An 18,566-nucleotide genomic window follows, 5' to 3' on the forward strand; every position below is an offset into this window, starting at 1 on the left:
CCTCTGCTGCTCCTCTTCATGTCCCCAACCTCTAAGTATCAGAGTAGCTGAGATTTCAGTCCATGGGTCTCTTCTCTACTGAACCTACATAATATTCATTCTCTGATATCATCCTCTTCAAATTTCTACTTCTGGCCCAAATCACTTTTTTTTTTTTTTTTTTTGGCACGTCATTTATTTTATTTTATTTATTTATTTATTTATTTTTAATTTTATTGAATCAAAATTGATTATATTTTGGGGGTTCAACGTTGAGATATGTTGATCAAATCAATATTACTAGCATATATATTGTTACAAATTGTAATTATTCTTTATGCCCCTTGTCCAATTCCACCCCATCCCCCTTTCTCTCCCCCTCCCCCCTCTAATCACCCTAGATTTCTTCTCTCCCTCTGAAAGAATAATAGTTACTCTGTTGATTTGCTGCCCAAATAATCTGTCCAATTCTGAGAGGTGTGATCAGCTCCCCCAATACTATCATAGAGCAGATGTCTCTTCTGTCACTGTGAAATGGGCTCTGTGGGGAGAGACATCCTCCTCCTTTCTTTATCTCTGCTGGTGACTCTCCTTGTGTCAACTCACTCCAGTGGCTGGCGGACCATCTGAGTAGTGGTTGTGGCATCTAGCCGTCTTTGTGGCAGCCATGGTTATTGTGGTGGCTGAGGTGGGCTACCCACATGGAGGACATATTTTTGGCCTGCTCCATGGTTCTGGCAGTGTGCCTGGTTGCGGAGAGGGTCTGATCCCCAATTCCATGCCCTGGGTTCCTGGGCAGGCCCCTAGGCATTGGTGGTGTGCCTGTATGTGGGACTGGGGTCTGGTCCTTAGCTCCAATCCTCAGGTTCCTGGGTGGGGCCCCAAGGTGATAGTGGTGTGAGTGGTTGTGGGCAGGGGTCCTGCCCCTGGCTCCATGCCTCATGTCCCCTGGTGGGCCCCAAGGCATTCATGGTGTGCCTGGGCCAGAACTAAGTTTTTGTCCTTTGCTTGCTTCTAACCCCAGGGGAACTTACTGTGGGAACCAGTACTTGAGCTGTGTGGTTGAGCTAAATTGCTGCTTCACTGCTGTTTCCCTAGGGAAGGCTTTTTGTGCAACTCAGGGTTTAATGGTTGACCTTATAGGTACTTCCAGCTCTCCAGATACTCGGTACACCTGGGTTGTGTAGAAACTCTAATCTGGGCCTGAGTTTTTTCACCCCATGCAATTCTGCATTCCCGACCAGTTTCTTCTGAGTGGTCCTGCAATGATTGAGGGGCAGGTCGGCTATCCTTGCTGTGTCCCAGTGTTCCCCCAGTGAGCCCGTCTCCCCAACTGCCCGTGCTCCAAACACTTCCCATTGGACGGGCCCTGCACAGGTCCCTTGTGATGACTCACCAGCCTCTGAATGGCTCCCCTTTTTCAACTATTCTGGCTCCTTGCTGCTGTGTAGGTCCACGGGAACCCTGTTAGTGGTCTCGCTGTCCTGGGAGCCGTCAAAGTCCTCTGGCCTCCAAGTAACTCCATCTAAAGGGCACAGCCACTGCTTCTGCCAGCTCCTGCTCCATGTGCTCCAGCATTAAAGTGGCTGTGGTCCAAAACGCTGAGAGCAGTTTTTTCTTTCTTTCATCGTGGTTTCTCCTGCCTTCATGAGTTCCACAGGTCTCTACTCCTCATCCTCTGAGCTCCGGTGGCCCCAGCTTGGCTGATGTTACCTTTTTATAGTTGTAAATTGGTTGATTTGTGGGAGAGAGTGACGCTGTGGACTGTCTATTCCACCATCTTGACTGGAAGTCCCCGAATCACTTTCTAACCTCCAGACATCTATCTTCTCTTGGATGTCTGATAAACATCTGAAACATGGCCTGTCCAAAACTGAACTTTTGATTCTCCTCCCTAAATAGGCTTTCCTTACAATTTCCCCTATTTTAATAAATGACAACTTCCCTGTTCCAGTTGTTCAAGCAAAAGCTCTGGAGTTATCCTTGAATCTCCTCCATCACATTCAACGCCTAGTCCATCAGCAAACCCTTTTTGCCTTGACCTTCAATATTTATTCAGAATCTGACCACTTGATACCACCTGCACCATTGCCTTAGGGTAAGTCATGTCATCTCTTCCTTGGATTATTAGAACAGCACCCCCTAACTTCTCTCTGTGATTTTCTTCCCTATCTCCCATAGCACAGTCTCTACAAAAGGCACTACTCCTTTAAGATGTTATCACGTCATGTCACTTCCCTGTTCACAACCCTCCAAAATGTCCCTTCTCACTTATGAAAATAAACTTCAACATCCTTTCCATTGTACCATGGCCTAGAAGGCCGATTTGTCCCCCTGCTACGATTCTGACTCATTCTGCTGGTCCCCTCATCACTTAACCTTCTCCGCTTGGGGTTGACTTATTCATTAGGCAGTCGGCACCATGCCAAAGGTCTGAGCCATGCTTTTATGAGTTGGCGAAACTTTTAATTTCTTTTAAAAACAGAAGAAGAAAATTTCTCAGTTAAAGAAAATATTTTAACATATTAATATAGTTCTCTTTATATTAACGCAGTCACAAAATATAATTTTTAGTATTTTTTAATGAAAGAAGGAACCCACAAAGGCAAAAGCATCTAGGGTGCATGAAAATCCTAACATGGCCCCGGGGCAAGTCTAGGCTGAGTCTGGGCTGAGCTGGGAAGGCCTTGCTGTTTCATAAGTGGGAAAGCTAAGTAATTGCTCCCTGCTTTTTGTTCTTGTGTCTCCCACTGGATCTTATTTGTCCATTGTTCAGTGACTCCATTCCTTCCTTGCGCTCAGCACTGTGAACCTTGCTTCTTAGAAACAATAAGGACCTGCAACTGACTGAGTGGAATCCCACCTTTAGGTCTCTCACATGGCCACTCACACCTTTCTGAAGGACATCCACTGTTTGTCGGGTGCAGTGAGACAAGACAAAAGGAAATTACCCTAAATGAACCAAAGAGGTGAGACTGTCAGACTTGGAGCTTAGCCTAGCTGATTGCATATTTAGCCTTTAAAAGAAAGAAGTCCTAACTATTATGTGTGGCCAAATTCCTTTAATTAAGAAAACAAAACTTATGGCTTCAACCTTAACACTTATATGACTGTTTTTGGTCTTTCCTTTTATAAAGCTTTCCTATCCTCTTGTATGTCAATGAAGGTGAAAGGTTCACCTTTAATTTTCTCCTCCAATAATTACAGCTTTCAAAATGGGTAAGTTATAGGTTATTGCTATTATAACCTGAAAATTACCTATAAATCTAGCCAGACCAGTACTTTTAAAGAGATCAGAGAAATAGCTAAAAACACCCTCTCTGGCATTAACTAAGAAAAAATTTACTAGGGAATTCTAAGAGCATTCATAAGTTGGTTTTGCGAAATCAGTTTTATTTGTAATGTGCATATATGAAAATTTACCTATAATACACAGTCTCAAATTAATCCTAATTTAACCTTTTACTTCCACTTTTATTTTGTGTAAAATCAGCTCATTCTATAATGGTTTGTATTACTGGTCTAATTGTTTGCATACTTTCCATCCATTGCAATGTTTGGGAATGGATTATAGAAGGATACTTGGATACCTAGCACTGAAAGCTGTTAAAAACAGAATATCAATTCCTGGAGTATGTTTCTATCTGGATGCACATGAATGAAATAATTGAACTCTCAAAGTTCTTTTCATGCCCTTAATTCAATGAAGCAATTCATAAAGCGATACATTTATATTTCATACCTCACTTACTTGTTTCCCTTTCCTAGTGTTCCTTTTTGGACTAAGTTTTCGGCTTACTAAAACCAGTTTAAACTGGTGAGACTTCAGACAAGTAGTTTCTCAATCCTGACTGCACAATAAAATCATCTGGGGACCTTTAGAAAAGTTCTGACGATGTGGCCCCACCCAGAGACTCTGATTCAATATTTTGAGGATACACGCACAGCTTGGCTGTTTGGTTACCATGTCATCAAAGCAGATTAAAAAGGAGGGAGAAAGCCATTTTTTCTTCTTCCTGGCTGTCTTGACAACTAACAAATTATTTTGTACCACCAAAGGAAAATGGGACCAAAAAACATTTTTACTTTTTGTAAATAAAGCATGTCACCTGTCAAGTCATGCTTAGCCCTTGAAATGGTATAGCAATGCACAGAAAGACAGTTGGGTGGGGCTGCAAGCCGTTCATATAAATTTCAACACCACCTTGTGTCCCAAAATAAATATTTTTAATATTGTCTCATTCTAGACTGTTTAAGCACGTACTATACCAGCTTGTCTGTATATCCTAATGTAACAGCATGAAAGTTTCCAGGAGCTCATTCTCGATGCTTTTTCACCAGACATTAATTCCTCATTAGATGTATTCCACCTTTGAAAATTCCATCAGTAAAAACTGGATGATGTAGTACTGACCAGCACAGTCAGGGGTTAAGACCCAAATCTACATTAAAGAAAATACTGCAGTTTTCACACAGAGATGAACTAAACCCAACATGTTCCCCTGGTTTCCTCCTGGTCTCCAACACTATGGGTGAGTTTGATATACCCTCCCACCATTTTTCAGGAATTCTCCGTCACTGATGTCTCCTCATCTTGTTTTTCTGAAAGAAGTGGATGGGGCAGAGGAATGAGGGTGGGGCTCCTTTTTACCCCCATCATATTCTTCTTCCAGTCCTGCTAATGAGAGAGATGAAGCAGCCCCAGAAGAAACTCCTTTTGTGCCCCCAAACCTTTTGGGGATCAAGGTGAGAGTCCAGTGGGTCAATATCACTGACCCATATCTGTGCCAACTCTGATCAAACCTTTTGTTTCTGGGTTTCCATGTAGAGATTAATAGCACAAATGGTCTTTCTCACTCAAATAAGGACATTTTTAGGGATGGTTTAGGAGGGATGGAAAAGAGAGAGGAAAAATTGGAGTAAAAAAACCTCGGTAAAAGTTTTTCTTATGAATCAGGATTTTTAAAATTAATACCACAGCATTTTTCTCCTTTTGGCACTCTCTTCTCCCAACTGGTATAAAATAAGCAACGATATCCTCCTTTATAGTCTCTCTCCTCTGTGCGTAGCCCTTGGTTTATAAAGAGGAAGTTTTAACCATCTGTGAGGTGATTGCCAGGAATCATTTTAGGATGATTTACCAGAAGTCAGTCAGGAAGCTGCCATGTGCCTGTCTGTAAAGGAAGAGGCCAGAGCCAGGACTTTTGTGTCACTATGAAAATGCACATTGACTTTTGATATAGAAACAGGTAGTACTAATATCCTTGTATCACACTTTGAGATGAGAAATTTGACCTCACATCTGACCACTCTATATCTCTCATGCACAATGAAGTATCTACATTGGTTTAGTACAGAACCACGAACTCTTAAAAATTCTGACGAAGCTGCCCCCAGTGCCTTCTTTCCAGCTGGTTCATTCCCAAGCACAGACAAGCCCAATGGTTTTCTTACAGTCACCCAGCAACACAGGTGTAGAACCAAGTGTCTTCTTTGGTCATCTCATACATTTCCTTAAACTACTCCCTTTTCTAGGAAATAGACCTTTTAAATTGTAAGCTACTAGAAGACAGAGACTGTGTGTTTTAACATGACTGGTAAAATGCCCAACTCAAAGCAATGGAAAATACCAACCTGGGAGAGAAGTGCCTTGGAATCTAGGCTTGACTGTACTACTGGCCCTAGCAAGTCATCCTGTAAAATGAAGGGATTGGAATGTATAAAATCTAAGGCCTTTTTTAGCTCTAGGATTGTGCACCTAAGGACTAGTCATTAACAAAGATGAAGTGTCTACACCACTGCTGAGCCTTTCCCACACGGGTACCACCCCCCCCGGCACTTCCTCCGTCCTGCCCAGCACACCCTGCTCTGCTCTGACAGACCCCAACTCAACTGAGAAACTATAACTAGCACTGTTTTCATTGCCTCTTTTCAAGGCTATGGGACTTCATCACTACTGTGTGTTTTGGTTATGTTTTCTCACTCCTGAGAGATCAAAACAATTGTCATTGTATACATTTACACTCAGAAACCCCAGCCATGGTGCATAGTCCTGGAGAAAGGGGTATTCTTCTAAAGGGAAGAGATAAATGGTGCTGTTGTATTTCTCTATTCTAGTTTTTAGAGCCCTTAAGAGAGTAGCCTGCTTGTTATTTAAAAGGTCATGATATTCATGGAGAAAAAAATATCATCAGAGTACAGTAGTTGCACTGGTTTTTTGCTCCAAAGGCAGGAAATAGCTTGGCCAACCTGAAAATAAAATATGCTTCTCCTGAGCAGCTAAGCTTGTTAGACTCCCAGTCTGGTGGCAGGAAGAACGTTGCACATATAACGTGGACACGCCAATGCTTGTTCTTTTTCCAGAGTTTTAAGTCTTTCTCCTATTTTTTAATCCTACAAAAAAATTTCAGAAAATGAAAAGATTATGCTCCAGTATTTCAACCATCTTTGTTCCTCAGATTTTTTCCCCCAGCAGACATTACTCATGTACACCCTCAGGGAACGGAAAGCTCTCAGCCCATCAACTTTCTGATGCCTCAGGAACCCACTTTTTCCAGAGGAGATTCTAAGTGGGTCACTTCCCTTTTTTGGCTTCACTGCAAATTCCATTCTTACACTTGCCCCCAATCCTATTTTCAAAATTGAATAGCCAGGTCAATTCCATGAGGCCTTGGCTACATCCCATTAAGGTCATGGTCAGTACTTAAAAGCCGTGGTCTATCCCCTCCCCTCAAAGGTAGTTTTTATCCCTTTCTCCACCTTTCCTCCCTTCTGCTTCTCCCTTTCCTTCAACAGAGCTGTGTTATGAAAGACCTGGCCACACACAGAGAATATTACAGCAATAAAACCTGGAATAGAGCACACAGTTATGAAACATTAAACTTAAACTCCTCTTTATTTTGCTCCCTGAATTCTCCTCCCCCTCCAAGAAAACACGAACCTCGACAGATTTGTGGTTCGTGTTATCTTCAGCTGTAAAAGCCAGCTGAACCAACAGAGCAGCCCTTCTCTGTTTCCTGCTGCCTAGAGGTTTCAAAAGGAGCTACTGTAGAGGAACAGTTACCTCTTTGGCCTTATGGACAACTTTTTTAGAGGAAACAGTTTAAGCTAGAATCAGCCGGACAAAGAACTCAGTCCATTGTAGAGTTTTGTACAAATGAAATCGATTAATATCAGGAGTTCTTCCATGCCAGTGAAAGAGAGGATGGGCAAGGGAAGGACAGGAAAGTGAAAATGCTGGTGCTTGAATACCGCTTTTGTTAGTAGCAATTAAAAAAAAAAAAGTTCAAGGATTCATTCGTCCCTTTCTTCAGTCAGCCCCAACCTGTGAACTTCAGTGGGAATTTGGCCTGAGGATAGATTGCCACATCAGACATTGATTCAGTTAAAGCCAACCCATTTCAAGGTGTCACGGGTTAATTTATTGACTGCAAATAGGAATTTTGCCCAAGGCCAGAGCTCACAATTGGTCCCAGTTGACCTGAAATGGATTTCCACAAGTGGCTGGGGAACAGGAATCTCTCTTTAGAATGTCTCCTCTTTGGTCCACTCTTTCTTTCTTTATCCCTTCTCCTGCTTCAGCACATTAACAAAGAGCTTCATTAGTTGCTGACATACAAACAGCTGCTCAAAGGATTTGTGACTGGATTGATCCCAAAGCTGCCAGTATAGACATTATATGCCAGAAATAACTATGGGAGCTTATCAGCTGCTTTTCAATTTTGACATCTTTCCCTTTTCTTTCCCATCTCATGTTATTCATTAAGTGTTCACTTAGTAAAAGAAAAGACAGGTTTATGCATTATGTTGAAAGTCTTGGTTTACACACATTTTCATATAAATACAAAATGGTTATTATTTTTTTATTCCTGAAATGCATATTTAACATGCAAGCTACAAAAGAGAAAAAAGAATATTAAAGTAGTATTTTTCTCTGAGTTACACTGTGTGTAGTATCTTAACCATTAGCCTCACCTAGACAGGAAAATTAAAAGTTGTTTTGTGTAGCTGGAAAATGGGCTAATGTTTGCTAAGACTGAAGAGTAACTCTTTCCTTCTCTCCAATTTTGGAGCAATTTTACAGACCTTCTGTGGCATATAGCTGAATTCACGCTGCCCTTGTGAGATGTGGAGGCCCAGAGGCTAGAAACCAAATTATTTCTGCCTTAGAGAAACAATCACCAGGAGGCATATACAAGAACACAGCATTTGTTTACACCTGGACACCACCTAATTGTAGATCATAGAGGAATGGCTAAACAAACCATGATCTTTCTGTGCCTCAGAACACTACAAAACAGTCCAAAGGAATGAGGTGGAACTTATGTACTAATAAGGACCCATCTCTAAGACATAGCAATTTTTTTAAAATGTACTATTTACATGAAAAATATATATATACTCAAAACAACACTTTATAGTTTCTACCTAGAAGAAGATCTATAAAGGAAAAACAATAAGCTGATTGGGAGAGGCTGCGGAAGTTTTGAAATTGATGGAGTTTGGGTGTGTTGTCCCCTCCAAAACTCATGTGGAAATTTGATCTCCAATGTGGCAGTGTTGGAAACTGATTGAGTCATGGGGGCAGATCCCTCATGAATGGATTAATGCTCTCCCTGGGGGAAGAGGGGTAGTGAGTGAGTTCTCGCTCTATTAGTTCCTGCGAGACCTGCTTGTTTAAAGGACCCTGGCACCTTCTCTCTCTCTCTTGCTTCCTCTCGCCAATGTGATCTGCTTGTAGACCCACCAGCTGCCTGCCACTTTCCGCCATGAGTAGAAGCAGCCTGAGGCCCGTGCCAGATGCAGCTGTCCCAGAATTGTAAGCCAAATAAACCTTTCTTTTTTATAAATTACCCAGTCTCAGGTATTTCTGTTATAGCAACACAAAACAGACTAATACAGAAAATTGGTACCGAGGAGTGGGGTATTGCTATACAGATACCTGAAAATGTGGATGCAGCTTTGGAACTGGGTAATGGGCAAAGGTCGGAGGAGTTTGGAGGACTTAGAAGAAGGGAAAAAGATGAGGGAAAGTTTGGAATGTCTTAGAGACTTATGTGGTGGTGAGCAGAATGCTGATAGAAATGTGCACAGTGAGGGCCATGCAGATGATGAGGTCTTGGATAGAAATGAGGAACTTATTGGGAATTGGATAAAAGATCACCCTTGCTACACCATAGCAAGGAACTTGGCTGCATTTTGTCCATGCCCTTGGACTTTGTGGAAGTTGGAACTTAAGAGTTGTGAACCAGAGTACTTGGCCAAAGAAATTTCTAAGCAGCAAAGCATTAAGGATGCTGCATGGCTACTTCTAACAGCCTACTCTGAGTTATGGTAGCAAAAGCATAACATAAAGCCAGAATTTAAAAGGGAAGCAGAGCATGAAGATTTGGAAACTTCGCAGCCTGGCCATGCGGTAAAGAAGCAGAGAACCGGAGAGTAATGCAAGGGTGAAGCAGATAAACTGGTTGCTAAAGACATTATCTTGGAGGTGAGGCAGCCAGATGCTAATAGTGGAGAAAATGAGAGGAAAGCCCTGCAGGCATTTCAGAAGTCTGGAAGGGTGCCCCACCCATCACAGACCCTGAGGCCTAGAAGGACTGAATTATCTTGGAGGACAGACCTGGGGCACAGCAGCCCTTGGGACCCTGCTCCCTGCATCCCAGCTGCTCCAGCTGGAGTGGCCCCAAGTGTGGTTAGTGCAACAGCTCTGAAGAGTAGAGGCCTGAAACCTTGGTGGCGTCCACATCGTGTTAAGTCTGCAGGCCGGCAGGACATGAGAGCAGTGGTGGCGTGGCAGCCTCCACCCAGATTCCAGGGGATGTACAGAAAAACCTGGGGACCCAGGCAGAGACCTGCCACAGGGGCAGAGCCACTGCAGAGGACATCCACTAGACCAATGCCAAAAAGTGGGGTCAGAGCCCCCACAGAGAGGCCCCACCAGGGAAATATCTAGTAGAGCCAAGGCCACCATGGAGACCCCAGACTTATGGAGCTACCAGAGTGGAACACCAGCCTGGAAAAGTTGCAGTCACCAGTGCAGCCCACTGGGCTGCACCTAGCAGAGCTGTAGGAATGAGGCTGCCTGATGCTTTGGGGGCCCAGATGCCCCATTGTGCCCAGGATGCAGGACTTGGAGTTAGTTAAAAAAGATTATTTTGGAGCTTTAAGACATAATGTCTGCCCTGCTGGGTTTCAGACTTGTTTGGGGCCTGTTTTTCCTTTCTTTTGGTCTATTCCTCCCTTTTGGAATGGGAATGTACCCAATGTCTGTTCCACCATTATATCTTGGAAGTAGATAAATTTGGTTTTGTTTTTACAGGTTCACAGCCTGAAGGAGTTCAGCCTTTGGTCTCAGATGAGACTTTGGACTTTTAAGTTGGTGCTGGAGCAAGGTAAGACTTTTGGGATTGTTCGGATGGAATAATTGTATTTTGTATGTAAGAGTGACATGAGTTTTGGGGGGCCAGGAGTGGAATGATGGAGTTTGGATGTGTTGTCCTCTCCAAAACTCATGTGGAAATTTGATCTCCAATGTGGCAGTGTTGGAAACTGATTGAGTCATGGGGGTGGATCCCTCATGAATGGATTAATGCTCTCCCTGGGGGAGGGAGGGTAGTGAGTGAGTTCTCGCTCTATTAGTTCCCGTGAGACCTGATTGTTTAAAGGACCCTGGCACCTCCCCTCTCTCTCTCTTGCTTCCTCTCACCATGTGATCTGCTTGTAGACCCACCAGCTGCCTGCCACTTTCCACCATGAGTAGAAGCAGCCTGAGGCTCATGCCAGATGCAGCTGTCCCAGAATTGTAAACCAAATAAACCTCTCTTCTTTATAAATTACCCAGTTTCAGGTATTCTGTTATAGAAACACAAAACGGACTAAAACAGAAATTAAGAATGATGGTGAAAGAGTTTAGCCTTACATGTAATTTTCAATTTTTACAAAGAAACTGTGTCCATGTTATTTTTATTGTTCAAATTTAAGTCGTTTTAAACAGTCACAGTATTAAGTGGTCCTCTAAAAAACATTGATTTCTTGAATTGCTGTATGTAGCTAAAACCCCAATATCATCCTGAAAACCAGCTTTATTCATCTTACTGAGGGTTATTTACTCCTGAGGTTCTCTTACAGGAGAGCAATGGGAAGGGAGAGGGTAAACAAGCTAGAATTTGAACTAAATTTCAACATGGAATAACACACCAACTACCTCCCTTCTCCACCCTTTCTTAGATCTGAGCCCACTTCTGTACTTCTCAGTGGCCACCCCACCCACCCTGAGAGACAGAATTCGAGAATTGCAAAGCACCTTAGAAATCTTTGCTTCAATCCCCTCATTTTATTTTATTTTATTTTATTTTTTTCTGGTGTCCGTAGGTTTTATTTTCTGCTTTTAAAAAAAATTTTTATTGAATCAAAATTGATTATACATATTTTTGGGGTTCAACATTGAGATATGTTGATCAAATCAACATAACTAGCATATACATTGTTACAAATAGTAGTTATTCTTTATGCCCCTTGTACAATCTCTCCTCATCCCCCCTTCCCTCCCCCCTCCCCTCTCCCTCCTCTAATTACCCTAGATTTCTTCTCTCCCTCTGAAAGAACAATGGTTACTCTGTTGATTTGTTGTCCAGATGATCTGTCCAACACTGAGAGGTGTGATCAGGTCCCCCAATACTATCACAGATAAGATGCTTCCTCCATCACTCTGAAATGGGCTCTGTGGAGAGAGACATTCCCTTCCCTTCTTTATCTCTGCTGGTGACTCTCCCTGTGTCAATGCACTCCAGTGGCAGGCGGACCATCCTCATGGTGGTTGTGGTGTCCAGCTGCTTTCGCAGAGGCCATGATTATCATGGTGGCTGTGGTGGACCACCCACATGGAGGTGATGTCCCTGGAATGCTCCATGGTGCTAGCAGTGTGCCTGGTTGTGGGAGGGGGGGTCCAGTCCTTGACTCCATGCCCTGGGTCCCTGGGCAGGCCCTAAGGCACTGGCATGGTATACCTGGTTGTGGGAAGGGGGTCTGGTCCCTGGCTCCATACCTCAGGTCCCCAGATGGGCCCCAAGGCACCAGCGCAGTGTGCCTGGTTGTGGGAGGGGGTTCTGGTCCCCTTCTCCTTGTCTCAGGTCCCTGGGCAGGTCCTGAGGTGCTGGCATGGTGTGCCTGGTTGTGGAAGGGGGATCTAGTCCCCTTCTCCATGCCTCAGGTCCCCAGGTGGGCCCCAAGGCACTGGTGTGGTGCCTGGTTGTGGGAGTGGTGTCTTGGTGCAGTGTGCCTGGTTGTGGGAGAGGGGTCTGGTCCCCAGATCCATGCCTCACGTCCCAGGCAGACCCAAGGCACTGGCGGTGTTTCTGAGCTGGAATTAATTTTTTTGTCCTTTGCTTACTTCTAAAGTGGGGGAACTTCCTGTTGGGACTAGTACTAGAGCTCTGTTGTTGAGCTAAATTGCTGCTTTGCTGCTGATTCCCTAGGGAAGGCTTTTTGTGCAGCACCAGTTATAATGGTTGACTTTATAGGTATTTCCAGCTCTCCAGAGACTCAGTGCACTTGGGTTGTGTAGTAACTCTGATTAGTGCCTGTGTCTTTTCATCAAACTGCACCCCATGCAATTCTATATTCCTGACCAGTCTTCTTTGAGTGGTCCTATGCTGATTGTGATGCAGATCAACTGTCCTTACTGTGCCCCAGTGTTCCCCCAGTGGTCCCGTATTCCCCACTGCCCATGCTGCAAACACTTCCCATGGGATGGGCCATGTGCCAGTCCCTTGCGATGACTTACCAGCCTCTGAGTGGCTCCATTTTTTCAGTTGTTGTGGCTCCTTGCTCCTATGTGGGTCTACGGGAACACTATTAGTGGTCTTGCTGGCCTGGGGGCTACCAAGGCCCTCTTCTCCCCTGCTGCCTCCATGTAACTCCATCTGAAGGGCACAGCTGCAGCTTCTGCTGGCTTCTGCTTCATGTGCTCAGCAGCTCCAGCCTTAAAGTGGCCATGGCATGAAACGCTCCAAGCAGTTTTTTCATTCTCTCATTATGGCTTCCCCTGCCTTCATACACTCTGTAGGTCTCTCCTCCTCTTCCCCTGAGCTCTAGCAGCCCCAGCTTGGCTGTTGTTGCTTTTTTATATAGTTGTGAATTGGTTGATTTGTGGGAGAGAGTGACTCTGGGGACTGTCTATTCTGCCATCCTGACTGGAAGCCCAATCCCCTCATTTTAAAGTTGAGAGACCAAGTTTGCTTAAGTTAGAATCCTCTGCTCCTGATGAATAGTCCTGTTCTCCAGGACCTCAGTTTATGGCCCTCCTTTGGGAGTGAGGTGGAGGTGGGCATGGGCCTCTCTGTCCAGCTGGGCAGAGCTCCTCCCACTAATCTCAACAGAGAAAAGCTGTTGCTTTTCAGAGCTGTTTATTTCCATTCTCTGGGGGATTGATCTCTTTAAGTGTATTTATAGGATTCTAGTTCTACAGAGATCAGTTTCTTAAGTTTCTCTTTCTTTAAATCTCAAACATTCTCTCTCTCTCTCTACTCCTTTCTTTTCTTTTTATCTTTCCATGTCTCTGTTTTTTTCTATCTCTGTATTTCTGTTCCTTTCCGACCTCATTCCCTCCCTCACTGTTCTTTTTATTTTCAGGAAAGATGTTCTACAAAGTAAACTTTTGCAATGATAAATTTCAGTAATTCTAATAAAAAAAACCTCAAAAAATAAAAGTTAGGACCAGAAGGTAGATTCAGTTTTAATGAAGTGTTCTTCTTTTACCTTGCTTTTATGTTGCTCCTTTTTATCTCTTCATCAAGGAAACTGTATTCCATCAAGCCTCAGGGTATGATAAATAACTTACAAGGATGCACGATTGTACATTACATTCTTGACAGGGTGACTCAACACTGATAGGTATTATCTACATTCTTTAAATGATTTCCTGTAGGAGTAAATCCTGTGCACATCCAGAAATACAAAAGCACATGAGGATAAAATGTCTACAGGTGACGAGTTTGGCCTCTCCCTTGCAAGAGGTTGCTTATAAAATGCAGCTACTTTCTGAAAAGCATAGATGTCAACATTCTCCCTGTGATCTGGAGTCTTCCTCAGTAGACAGCCCAGCTCTCCATGTGAGCTTTGGGCATGGTAGCCCATCATGGATGGTGGTCGGCTGGCTGAGGGAGGCATGGACGGCGTTAAAGCTGTGGCACCCTGGGCATGCTTAAGAAACCTTTTTGCCAAGTGCTTTTCCAAAGAAGTGGGAGTTCCACAAAGGGACATTTCTTGGGTATCGAATCCTTCCTTTGAACTTGAGCCTTTTGGCATTTTCATTTACATCTGCTTAAATAGTCACATGCCCAGCATTTATCAGTCCAGCCTTTGCTAGGTCCTGCTCCCTTCTAAACATGAAAGGAAGCTCTGGTAAAACTATGACTTTTTTTTTTTTTTTTTTTTTAATGTATCTGACAGGCTATGACCTGTAGAAAGCTCTGAGTTCTGGCAGAAACATAAAATCAATCGGGTTGCATCTGAACCATTCTTTGACTCTCAAGACTCTTTGGTAAATCTCAGATGGGAATTCTTCAGTCCCACAGAAGCTTAGGAGGGCAACTGTACATTTGGATTTTTGACTTTATCATGTAATTGGGATGGCATTTTTATTGATCAGTTGTTCATTGGATCAGTAGGTTTATTAATCTGCTTTTCTAATCAAGCAACTTGACAAGACTTCATTTAAAAATGATTGTGTGTTGTAACACCAAGGTAAGGGTTCAGATGCCCGTATTGGCCAGCTGCCAAAAAAAAAAAAAAAAAAGATTTTAGTGCTTTGAAGTTAACATTCTATTACAAGGACCTCACACCGGCGGGATAAAGATCCAATGAAGTTGGGAAAACTGGGAAATGTGACATGGTTACCGTCTTCTCCTTTCTGAATTATTGCAGTTGGCTTCTTTGTTTGGGGGAATGTGGAGGGGAGAAGATTAATCCACTTTCTACATTCTAACAAGAGTGGTCTTTCCAGAATGAAAACTCTATCATGTGTATACCCTGAATAAATTCCTGTAGTATCTCCCCATTGCTCTCGGTGTAAAGACCAGGAGACTCACCATAGCATAGAAGATCTTCCAAGCCGTGTGCTATGAGTCAAATGGTGTCTCCCAAAAGTTCATGTACTGGAAACTTGAGCTCCATTATAATGGTGTTAAGAGGGTGGGAAATTCAATTACGGGATTCAAAATGTGGGTGGTGATTAGACTGTGAGGACAGTGCCCTTGCGAGTGGATTAATCCATTCATGGAGTAATGGACATGATTCTGATGGCTTTATAAGGAGAGCAAGATAGTTCTCTTGTTCAGCCCATTCTCGCCATGTGATACCCTGAGTTGTTGTAGAGAGTCACCCCACCAGGCAAAAAGTCTTCACCAGATGTGTTCCCTGGACCATGGACTTCTCAGCCTCCAAAACCATAAAAAATAAATTTCATTTCTTTATAAATTATTCAGTTTCAGGTATTCCATTATAAGCAACAGAAACTAGTACAAGTACAGAAACTAGGACTAGTACAGCTTGCCTACCTTTCTAGGCCCACCTCTTGCCCCTCACACTGTAAACTCTGCCATCTGAACCATTTGCAGTTGAAGGAACTCACCAGCTTCCCTCTTCCCTCTTAGCTTTTAAATATGACAGTCCTTCTGCTTGGAATACATTTCCCAAAATCTTTACCTGGCTAAGCCTTATTTGCCCTTCAAGACAGTTTGACTGTCACCTCCTCCCCATTTTTAAGAGTTTGTGGCATTTAACCACAATTTAAAATTTCCTTCTATCTTCGGCACTAGATTGCACATGCCTTTAGAACTGGGACTGTATTTTAGACACCAGTGTTTATTGCAATATACTTCATAATACATTACACTTTTTTTTTCTCCATAGTATTTATCCATCTCTGGAATCATCTTGATTGATGTCTGTCTTCCCGGTCAGGACAACCTTCCTGAGAGCTTGTCTGGCCCATTTACAGCACCTTCCACAGTTTGGGGCACACAGTAGACATTCAATAAATATTTGCTTAATTAGTTGTATCTGTAAGGCCTAGCACAGGGTCCAGCAGGTACTCAGGCTTCATCAAATCTAACATACTATTGATGGTGAGATGCACTGCTATTTTATATACCACTAATAAAGAGGGGGAAAGCCTCCAGAAAATTATGACATAATGTTTAATGAAACAATGACATTATTATGTTTTAAGCACTTTTCTATTTGGTATAAGAGACATATTTAGTTACAGATGTTTATCATATCTCTCTCGCACATAAACAAAAAGGAAAATTAAAGCAAAATAAATCAATTTCCTAAACGTCTTCATATTCGGAGTTTAATTCTGCTGAATTACCTTTCAAATTCAGAGTGGTCAGTGTCCATGACTTTCCCACAGTATCACTTTCTATGCTATCCAGAGTGTTGGTGCTGCACTGTGCCTTAAAAGAATGATCCACTGTTACCACTGAGATTTTCTCCCAAGACACTAACAGTCACCGTTTTGCAAGTTTTGGGGAAAGTGTCTTGTTGATCTTACCCAGTGTTAGATTTCAAACAATGACCCCAATTCATGTGCCTTCCTTAAATGGACCTTAAAAGTTTGGTTGACAGACACATGAAGGGGCTCAGCTACCCCATTGTGCCACCAGGAATAACAGCCTCCTAGCAATCATAATTGCTTCTGGCTGACAGTAATTGTAAGCCACCACCAATGTTAGAACTGATCACAATTTTAGAGCAAATAAAATGTGGATAAATGTCTGGCTGAGAATTGATATAATATAATAATATTACTTAATAAGTATTATTGGGTGAGTGAGATTGACAGAGAAGAAGCATATACAAAAATAGTTCTAGGAAGTTCTAGGTATAATTTTATATTCAAATTCTACTCACAATGACTTAGAATATATTATGTGCCCCATTGCTTGGTTCATTTATATACATTATCTCATTTAATTTAACAATATATACATAATTTCCAGGTGTTATACTCAGTTCCCAAAGTGAAACTCAGTTAGATCCACCTTAGCTATCACTCTGTCTCTAGAACTCTCCCTTGACCTGGAAATTACTCACATTAATATCACAATGAAAATTGATTTTCATAATTTTGCAATCAAAAAATATCTTCATAATCACTAAAGAAATATTGAGTTCAGCATAGTTTTATTGTCAGAGATATTCTATAATAATTCCTGAAGATTGGTAATCTGTGAATTGCGCACACTTTTTTCTATCAAAATTTTTTATTAACTTGAAATTTTCCATATGGTTTTAAAAAATCAACTGTTAAATTGAAATGCAAACACCTGTGTTCTTAACTCAAAGATGGGGTAAGTAGCTGGAAAAGTTAATTCCAGTCTTGATTTTGAAAAAGACTGGAATGCTGAAAATTATTTCAATAGGTATTTTTAAATTGTCAAATAATTATCAAAACAAAATCAAATTTAATTATCTCTAATTTTAAAATTCAGGCATACTATATAGGATAGGAATTAGGAGATTGGGTGTTGTACTAGAAAGGCTAAGAATTACTTAGTTGGATAAAACCTCTACCCACATCAGTTTAAGAGTTTGCATAAAAAACAGGGTTGTGTGTATGTGTTCTAACAAAAATAACCACTTAAAGGATCAGTGTTATGCACAGCTCATTTAATGATGAATCTCTTTGAGCAGAGATGTTTTCCCAAGTTATCTGTTAATTCCCACTTCCTTCTAGCCACAGAGCATTGACCCAATACGCTGCCTGGAGGCAGTTCCGATCTACATGAAGTCAAACCCATCCTGGTCACATCATTCTCCAGTTTTTTTGAAATTTGGGTGGTTGACATCTGAGAAAGCAGTGGCGAAAAGTTCCACGGCTGGCCTGACAGTAAGGAGGCTAATTCCTAAAAGGCAGAGTAATAAAATGTCTTTTACTCTCATGAGCCCCTGTGGTTTTCAAAGCAGGATCTGATGTGTTTTCTGCCACAATCTTAGAGGAGCAATTAGTGGAGGGGGAAATGGGCGGGAGGTCCGCAAGCTTGCCAGTGTGTAAATGCACCCACCCAGGAAGATCAGTTCTCAGCTCCCTTCCTTGGTCACTAGGGATAATGCAGACGGTGGTCAGGAGCTCAGTGTCCATATGGTAAGGGTGATGCTTTGGGGTTTTGTTAGTTTATTCGTTTTTAATATTACAGTGGGCAGCTCTCAATCTGATAGCCAGGATAATTTACATAGCAGCACAAAAGCCCTGCATTTGCAATCAGTTCCCTGTTGAAATGGAAATGTCCTTACTAATTAGGACTTTCTGATTGAGTACAGAGATTAGAGGGATTTATTCACCTGTGGAAAGGCCAAGGTGAGAGAAACCCACCCACCCCCTCCCATGGAGGAGGGAATCCACAGACCCAGGAGAAAAAGAGAGAGCAGAGCCATGACCCCTGGGGGGTTTCTCAGCCCGGAACTCCAGGCCCCACCTGTCCATTTCTGTCCTGTTGTCAGGGCCTGCATCCCCACTAGGCGCAAGGGGCACAGTGCCCAGGGACCCCACAATATGTTTAGGGACCCACAAATGTTTTTAT

Source organism: Cynocephalus volans, chromosome 9 (assembly GCF_027409185.1).
Source record: "Cynocephalus volans isolate mCynVol1 chromosome 9, mCynVol1.pri, whole genome shotgun sequence".
Lineage (NCBI taxonomy): Eukaryota > Metazoa > Chordata > Mammalia > Dermoptera > Cynocephalidae > Cynocephalus > Cynocephalus volans.